Below are 9614 nucleotides of genomic sequence, written 5' to 3'. Positions count from 1 at the left end.
GCCCCTTGCTTCCCCAGGCACCTGCAGGGTCACAATCATGAGAGAATCAGCCAGGCTGGAAAAGACCTTGGAGAGCATCAGGTCCAACCTGGGACCCAACACCACCTTGTCACCCAGACCATGCACTGAGTGCCACATCCAGTCTTTCCATAAACATTTCCAGGGACAGTGACTCACCCACTGCCCTGGGCAGCCAGTTCCTGTGACCTAACAGTGTGCTGCCCAACCAGTACTGAGCACAGGGGAAGAATCACTGCCCTGCTCCTGCTGGGCACACAATTCCTGATCCATAGGAGTGCCAGGGGTTGGATAAGGGAAATGGTGGGGAGGAAATTGTGATTGATTGATTGATTGTCAGCCATAAAGGGTCTTGATTTTCATATGTATTCATGCTGCATTAGGAGGTGCTGGGGGTCAATATCAACTGGACACTGCATTGCTGATATCAATCTATAAACAGGAAAAAACTAGGACAAAACAGTTCTCTCTGCATTTTTTTCAGTACAGTATATTCACTGAATACATTTCTGAAATGTGTGTAATTAATCACAGAAGAACTGAAAACTTATATTATTCCCAAGGGCTTGTCTTGTTTGGGTGATTTGAAGAAATGTTTAACAGCCTTTTCCAGTGAATTCCTGAACTGAAGAGCTCAAGACAGAAGAGGCCTCTGGAGTAGTAAAATTCATCAGCAACCTCCAAGTGCCAGCAGATCCATCCCCATCAGAGCAACAATGAACAGAAATGGGCACAGCTTTGTGGCTGCCCCAGCTTTGGCATGGGCCCTGGGCCTGGAGCAGGAGCAGCTCTTGAGGGCCCCGAGGCCGGGGCTCTTGTGCTGCCCTGGACAGATGGGATGGCAGCAGGGGCTGCAGAGCCCTCAGCACCTCAGCCCAAGGGGAGCAGGGAAGCCAGGGAGCCTCCTTTGGCCTTGGCCAAGCACCTTCCCCCATGGTGGGGCTGAATCCTGTGGCAGCTGCAGCTGCTGCTGTGCCCTTGCCAGGCGCTGAGGCTGTGGGGCAGTGCCCAGAGCAGCCTGGCCTGAGCAGAGGTGTGGGGCCAGAGCCGGCTGGGCTGGGCTGGGGAGAGGCTCTTGGTGCTGCCCAGAGCTCAGGGCAGCTGGCAGAGCTTGCAGGGAGCTGGGCTGGGCTCAGAGAGCCTGGCCCAGAAACCATCAGTGTCCACCTCAGCCTGGCTGAGCGTGCAGGGACAGGACTCAGGCCAGGCCTTGTGGGGAAGGGCCAGCGCCTGTGCAAGGCATTGCAAACAGGCATGTGGCCCAGAGAGGAGGCTGCTCTGTGCCCTTGGTGGCATGGACGGAGTAGGGAGGGGGCCCAGGACATTTGTCAGTGCCAGCCTCTGTGCCCGTGTGTTGGCAGCCCTGGCTGCTGAGCCCAGCTTTGGCCTGGGCTGAGTTTGGCTGTGGCCCAGCTCCATCCTCCTGCGGGGCTCAGGGCCTATTCCCAGCCGTGGTGAGCCCTGGCTGCCTCTCTGCTGGCCCAGAGGCCGGCAGAGCCCAGGGCAGGGCTCTCTGTGCAGCCCCACAGGTGCCAGGGCCTCTGCAGGAGCTGGCAGAGCCTGCCCAGCAGGGAGGCCATGGGGCACAGAGCCCCCAGGCTGCTGTGGGCACCACGGCACAAGGGCCGTTCCCAGTCGCAATGCTCCTGGCCTGGCCTGGGCCTGCACAGGGGCTGGGCCACCATGGCTGGGCCGGCACAGGGCCACAAAGGGGCCACGCAGCCGCTGCCGGGGCTGACAGCAAGGCCAGGCACACACAAGCAATTGCTGAGCATGGCCTGCGCTGGCCAGGCCTGACTGTGCCAAAGGCAGAGCTCAGCTGCCCTTGGGGCTGCAGGAACAGTGCAGAGCCCAAAGAGCCTCCATGGCTGTGCTGGAGACCAAGGCTGCAGGAGGGAAATGCAGGGCTGCTGAGGGATGGGGAGGGCATTGAATTCCAGCACACACCTCAGCTCTCTGATGATCCTGGCACCATGCTGGGCCCTGTTTCAGACTGGAGCAGAGCAGATGTTTATGGGACAGGAGCCCTGTGGGGCTGTCAGGGACCTGCAGCTTGCAAGGTGCTCTGCTCTCCCTCAGGTGCTCTCTGAGTTATCCAATCCCAGCTGGGCACCTCAGGGCACAAGTGGCACTGCCTGTTCATGGGCACACAACTGATGTCTACCTGGAAAAGGCCACTGGTTTTAATACCTGTTAGTTTCATAATATACCAGCAAATCTATATTATCTGTATCATTTGAGTACTTTTCAGAAATGGCAATGTTTTCCCACCAGGAACGGGGATTTCCTCAAAGTGTACTGATGGGAGGAGAAGAAATACTGATCTTCCCATCTACTTGTGCCACCAATATTCAGTCTATTATTTTCTCTCCTTTTTCCATCAGATGTTTCCAGCTCTCCTGTTTGAATGGCCATATCTAAGGACATTTCTTCACTTGACTAGCTGGATCTATGTCCTTTCCATTGCTCCCAGATTTCCTCCTCCAGATGCTCTCTGATCATTTCAGTTCCTCTCAAGTTACTGCTTTCATGCTTTGAGCTCCAGGAAGTTGCCCAGTCTTTCTGATGTTAAAATAAATACCACATTAGTCAACATCTTAATTGTGTTTCTATTAATCACAGAATTGCGTTTTCTTATAATTTTGTCTAGAACTGTTCCGGTTTGGAAATCCCTTGCAGATGGGGGACATGACAGATTCTGCAGGGACATCACAGAGATCTGATGGAAGAGCTGTGATGGCTATTCAAGTGTTCAAATGTTCTTCTTGCGTTTGTGGGCAAGAAACCTTTCTGTGCCTCTGAGTGTCACCAGGCCCTGAGCACAAAGGACACAAACCTGAGGAGTTGTGGTTCATGCTGCAGGGGCTGCACTTGGACCTTGGCTCTGCACAGGAGAGCTCTTCATCCCCTTTCTCTCTTTTCATCCCTCTGGCTATGGAGGGAGCTCCTGACTTCAGTGTGTGACTCGTGTTCAAAGAGCAAATCTGGGCAGAACTGGGGCAGGGAGGGTTTAGGGGGACCTTGGGATCTGTGCTGGGCACAGAAGGTGCTTTCCATTGATCTGAGGCTGTCTTCTGTGGAAAGTGGATTTAATATCCAGCAGAGGAATGACTTTTGCATTTGATAGAGCTGTGCCTTCCCTTGGCTTTGCTGGCTGACAAGAAATGAACATCCCTCTGTGTCTCGGGCAGCTCCTTCTCCAAGGAAAGCAGGTGGGAGTTGGAGCCAAGGAGCTGAAAGCTGCAGGTGCAGCCTGGGCTGGAGGGAGCTCAGATTTGCACAAGGCTGCTCTGAGTGCCAGGGCTTGGATGGGGGAAATGGTGGGGTGGGGGTAGGGACAGAGTCTGATTGATTGTCAGCCATGGAGGGTCTTGATTTTCATATCCATTCAAACTGCATGAGGAGGTACTTGGATTCAATGTCAGTTGGGGACTGCGCATATTGATTTATGAACAGGAAAAAATCCAAAACAGGACCTAAACAATGTTTTCTGGCTGTCTTTTTAAATATAATGCATTCACTTTGAACACACTACTGAAATCTGTCAAATTAATCTCAAAAGTTTTGAACACTTACATCAAAATATTCCCAGAGGCTTGGCTTGTTAAGGTGTTCTGAATGTTAATGAGCCCTGGGCCACTGAATTCCTGCACTGAAGAGCTGAAGGCTGAACAAGCCTCTGGAGCAGGAAAATTCAGCAGCAGCCTCCAAGGTGCTGAGGATGTCAGCAGCCCCCACTGAGGCCATCCCTGCCCAGAGACCGTGGGGGAATGGGCAGACAAGGAGAGCGTCCCTGGGGCTGGGGCAGCACAACTCAGAGGCACCAGCGGCTCCAGCTGGGAAATGGAGTGTGGAATGTGGCTGGGAAAGCCCTGCCTGGGCTGTGCCAAGCAGGACAGACAAGCCCTGACTCCCATTCCCCAAACAACTCTCTCAATGAGACATTTAAAAGGAATTACAATTGTTTGTGTACTCTGACTTGGAGCACTGGAGAAATACTGACAAGAGATACTCAGGAGCTCAAAAGAACACAACAGTCTTTACTGGTAATTTTAGAAAATTAGGGAACCTTGGCAAATGGTTTAATATTATATTCAATTAAAAAAAAAAAAACACTTATCAAAGATTTAAATTGGACCATTCAACTTCACAAACTCTAAGCCTGCTCAGTTTTAACATACTTAAAATTTGCAAGAGAATACAAATAGAAGAAATAGACAGAGAAAAAAAAAAGAAGATTTAAAGAAGCTTACACACAGCTACCAACTCCTGGATTCCAGCACTGTTCAGATGGAAATTCCATGAGGAGGTAGCGTCAAGATGTGTGCTTGCCTTGTGGTCAGCCTTCAATACCCCTTGGTCTTCCTGGGCCCTTCCCCCAGGTGAGACTTGGGCTCATTTGGTCCGTCAGGAGCTGGGCTGGGGGCTGCAGAGGTGGCTGTGGAGCATTGCCTGTGCTGTGCCAGGGACTGGCAGACACTGCTGGGCTGGGATGGAGGCTCTGGGGGCATTGGGGTTCCAGGGCAGGGCAGGGCTGGTTTTGCTGGGCAGGGAAAGGCTGGACCTGCCCCTTCCTCCCTTACACATGAAATGTCTTGAGCCAAGAAACTCCTCCAGTCTGTCACAATAGGGAATACTGCAGGTGAAATCCAAATTCTGCCGATGGGCATCTAGATAAGAAGGACAGTTCTTTTCCTTAGGAAGGAAAACCCCAGTTCTCAATTTTTTTCTGGTTTGATTGTCTGGATTCTGTTTGGTTTTGTTGTTGCATTATTTCCTTGTTGTACCTGAAGTGTCCAGACAGGAGCAGATTGACTCTTGCCAAGGAACTTTGTGCTGCTGTCCCTTAATATTAAATCTGGTTTTTGCTGCTCCCGTGCTGGGGATTTTTTCAGCTCTCTCAAGTCCTTGTTCGTAACAGGGTGAAGGAGCCCTGGCCCAGGCTCTGGCCCTGGGGCACACGGGGACGCTGTGGGGGGGTCCCTGTCCCCCTGTGCCACCCCCAGGGCCCCGGCCCCCTGTCCCCGTGTCAGGCTCTGGGGTCGATCTCGTGGAACATCCTCTGAGGGAGGCTGCGGGGCCGGGGGCGGGGGGACCCGGGGGGACAGGGGACCCTGCTGTGCACGAGCAGGGTTGGACTGCTCTGGGGGGAACTGTGAGGGGGGCTGGTGCAGAGTGACCTCCCCAGTGACCTCACACAGCCCCTGTGATGTCACACAGTCCCCTATGATGCCACACAGCCCTTTTGCAGTGTCACACAGTCATCTGTGATGTCACAGCCCACTCTGGGACATCATGCAGCACCCTTGTTATATCACAGAGCCAGCTCTGGAATGTCACTTTGGAATGTCGTGCACCTGCACTGTGACACCACAGAAGACTCTGTGGTGTCAGAAAGTCAGTATGTGATGCCACAGCCTGTCCTATGATGTTACACAGCCACCCAGTGATGTCACAACCCACTCACTGATGTCACAGAGCCACCCTCTATGATGGCAGCATCTGCTCTGTGGCCCCTCATCCTACCCTATGATGTCACAGAAAGCTGTGTGATGTCACAACCCCCTCAGTGATGTCTGAAAAACCTCTCTGTGATGTCATACTGCTACTGTGTAATGGCACAGCACACAGTTTGACCTCACAGACAGCTCTATGATGTCATACAGCCATGCCATGATGTCACAGCCTGCTCTGTGATGTCACAGAATCCCCTCTATGATTGTCTAGCTGCTTGATGCCCTCACACAACAAACTCTGTGCTGGCCTTGGCCTCCTGGGGGCCACCTCTCATCTGCTTTCAAAACACTGGGGTCCTGTGATTCTCTTCTCATGGAAAAAACCGTCTTCCAACTCCAGGCATCCATGGCCTAAATTGAGAATCAGCCTCTGAAATTCTCTATATCCAAGGATAGCTCGCAGACAAAAGCTGCCAGGATGGTCAAGGTTCCCTTGCCTTCCTGAGGGCCAGCTCTCATCTCCCTTTGAAAAACTGGGGCTCTATACTTTCCTTCCTATGGAAAAGAACTGTCCCTCTTGTCCACATGCCCATAGACAAAAGTGGGTTTGGCCTTCTAAATTCTGTCACTCCAAGGATTCTTCCCTGACAACAGGTCTGGCTGGCCTTGGCCTCCTTGGGGCTGCCTCTAATAAGCCTTTGGAGCACTGGGGCTCTGCCCTGTCCTTCCTATGGAGAACTGCCATTCCAGTCCAGGAACCCATGAATGAAATGGAATTCCACCCCCAAAACTCCCCATATGTATCCAAAGGCTGCTTTCAGACAAAAGCTGCAAGGACAGCAGGGTCTGACTGGCCTGGGCCTCTGGTGATTGCTTCTCATCTTATCACAGACATCTTTTCGTAAAAATCCTTTCTTTAGGATTTTTCTCCCTTCTGAGAAGCTGTGGCCTCAGCAACAAAATGTAAAAAATGGTTATCTGCTGCTGTGGAATGTAACAGGTGGATTCGTGATTGGTCTCCGGTGAATGTTTGGATTTACTGACCAGTCACAGCAGAGCTGGGTCTCCTTCTCTGCTGAGACACAGATCTTTGTTATTCATTCCTTTTCTATTCTTAGCTTAGCCTTCTGGGAACTTTTCCTTCTATTCCTATTAGTATAGTCATAATGTAATATATATATATATATCATACAAAAATAAATCAAGCCTTCTGAACATGGAATCAACATTCTCGCCTCTCTCTTCATCCTGCAACCCTTGTGACCACTGTGACATCATCTGCCTTCAAACTCGGGGGTTCTGTGGTTTCCTTCCTATAAAAATAAAAACTGTCCCTCTTGTCCAGCCATTCTTGGCCTCAAGCACTTGATCACTCTATAGGGACAAAGGAGCTCTGTGCACAGTGGGGTGGAGACTGAGGACAGCAGAGGAGAGCCCTGGCAGGGACTGGAGGGCGGATTCAGAGAGGTTGGATCCTTTTCACATAGTAGAGAACAGCCAGAGAAAGAAAGAAAGAAATAATTCTAAGAGCAGCTGGGAAGACCCAGACTGGACACCAGAAAAGGAATTTCCCTGCCAGGACAGGGCTGTGGTGCAGCACATCGCCCAGAAGGAGCCTGGAGCAGCCCAAGGCTTTGTGTGGGCAGGCAGGGGCAGGCAGGAGGCGGAGCTGTCAGCAGAGGAAGGGCCCAGCCAGGTGGGGCAGCCGGGGGATGATGACAGCCTGGAGGGACAGAGGCGCAGGTTTTCTCAGCATCAGAAACACCTTTCCCCTGCTTGCCCCAAATTGTCATCACTGCCACCAGTTCTCTCCTCTACCTGGAGACCCTTTGTCAATCTTGTGCCTCACAGGGATCTACTGAAACTACAAGAAACTTCAGTGTTTCAATCTTACATTGTGTTCTTGAGAAAATTTTTGAGCCCTCTTTGAGGGACTAAGTCTGATGCAAAGAGCAGCAAAGCCCCAGAGGGTGATTAAAGTCCCTGCGCTGTGTCTGTGCTGCTGAGCTGGGCCGGGCTCCTGGCCCAGAGGCAGCTCCTGGCAAGGGCAGCGCTGCAGAGAGACAGCTCTGGCCAGGAGCAGCTCCTGTGCACAGCCCAGCAGGGCTGGGGCACTGCCAGGGCCCCTCAGGGACACCAGCAGGGCACAGACAGAGCTCACAGGGGCTCAGCACTGGCAGGGGCTGTGGCATGTCCCAGAGGGGGCTGTGTCACAGCAGCACTTCTGTGGCTGTGTCATAGAGGCACAGAGCAGCTGTGATGTCAGCAAGGGCTGTGTGACAGCACAGAGTTGGCTGTGTGAGGTCATTGAGCAGGTACAGCAACATGGAAGGGATTGTGTGACATCACAGCAAGTTGTGACATCATGGCATGGCTGTAGGGCATCATGGAGCAGGCTGTGATGTCAAAGTGTGTGCTGAGACATTACAGGGTGGCAGTATGACATCACATCAAGGGTTTTGTGACATCACTGAAGGGATTATTACATCACAGAGCTGGCTGTGATGTCATTGAGTAGGATGTGACGTCATAGTCCAGACTCTGCCATCATAGAGGGTGGCTCTGTGACACCAGAGACTGGGTTGTGACATCACTGGGTGACTAAGTAACATCACAGAACTGAATGTGACACCATAAAACAGACTATGATGTCATGGTGTGATTGTGTGATATCACAGAGCCTTCTGTGACATCACAGAGTGTCATGGACATATTTTATGAAGAATCCTTTGCCAGGATTTTTCTCCTGAGAAGTTGAGAGCCCCTAGAAACAAAAGGTAAAAAATAATTATCTGCTGCTGTGGAATGCAACCGGCATATCTTTGATTGGTCTCATGTGATTGTTTCTAATTAGTGGCCAATCACAGGACTGTCTCAGACTCTCTGGTCAGTCACAAGATTTTATAATCATTCTATTCCTTTCTACTCCTTGCTAGCCTTCTGATGAAATACTTTCTTCTATTCTTTAAGTATAGTTTTATTATATCATTTTTTTAATGTAACATATATAATAAAATAATAAATCAGCCTTTTGAAATGTGGAGTCAAGATTCTCGTCTCTTCCCTTGTCCTGGGACCCCTGTAAACACCACCAAATCAGAGCAGCTGTATCAGATCACAGGGTGACATCTCAGAGTTGGCTCTGGGACATCACTGGGGCTGTGTGGCAGGTCACAGGGGGACTGTGTGACATCATACTGTTGTTTGTGTGACATCACAGGAGGCTGTGTGACATCACAGGAGGCAGTGTGACATCACAGGGGAGGTCACTCTGCCCCAGCCCCCCTCACAGCTCCCCCCAGAGCAGTCCAACCCTGCTCGTGCACAGCAGGGTCCCCTGTCCCCCCGGGTCCCCCCGCCCCCGGCCCCGCAGCCTCCCCCAGAGGATGTTCCATGAGATTGGCCCCAGAGCCTGACACGGGGACGGGGACCTGGGCCCTGGGGGTGGCACAGGGGGACAGGGACCCCCCGGCAGCGTCCCCATGTCCCCCAGGGCCAGAGCCTGGGCCAGGGCTCCTCCACCCTGCTACCAACGAGGCCTTGAGAGCGCTGAAAAAATCCCCAGCAAGGGACCAGCAAAAACCAGATTGAATATTAAGGGACAGCAGCACAAAGTTCCTTGGCAAGAATCACTCTGCTCCTGTCTGGACACTTCAGGCACACCAAGGAAACAAAGCATCAACAAAACCAAACAAAATTCAGTCAATCAAACCTGAAATGAACTGAGAACTGTCCCTGTGTGTGTGTGAGACACAAGGACAGTGAGGGCAAGGATAAAAGGAATACGGCCTAAAAGCTTAACGGAGCTCAAACTTAACAGGACTAAACATAACCTTGACTGATACTTTAAACTTGACAATTTAACAAAAGAACATCACTTAACACTATTTCACCTGACTTATAACCTATGAGTTTGCAATTTAACAGAGGAAAGGCATTTAACAGTATTTAACTTAGCTAATAACCTAAACTTAACAACTTCGCTAAAGAACAACTCTTAGCAGCATTTAACTTCACTTAGACCTTGTGACTTAACCTTACCTACACGCCTGACTGACTCAGCTATCCAAGGCACACAGACCCCTCAGAGAGCAGCATTTCTGCCACATTTCCCCAGCACAGGCACTCCTGTGTGCACAC

The sequence above is a fragment of the Melozone crissalis genome, unplaced genomic scaffold, assembly GCF_028551555.1.
Source record: "Melozone crissalis strain CALT ecotype California unplaced genomic scaffold, PUWL_Pcris_2 ptg000003l_1, whole genome shotgun sequence".
NCBI lineage: Eukaryota > Metazoa > Chordata > Aves > Passeriformes > Passerellidae > Melozone > Melozone crissalis.
Note: the sequence above shows the minus strand (reverse complement) of the source record.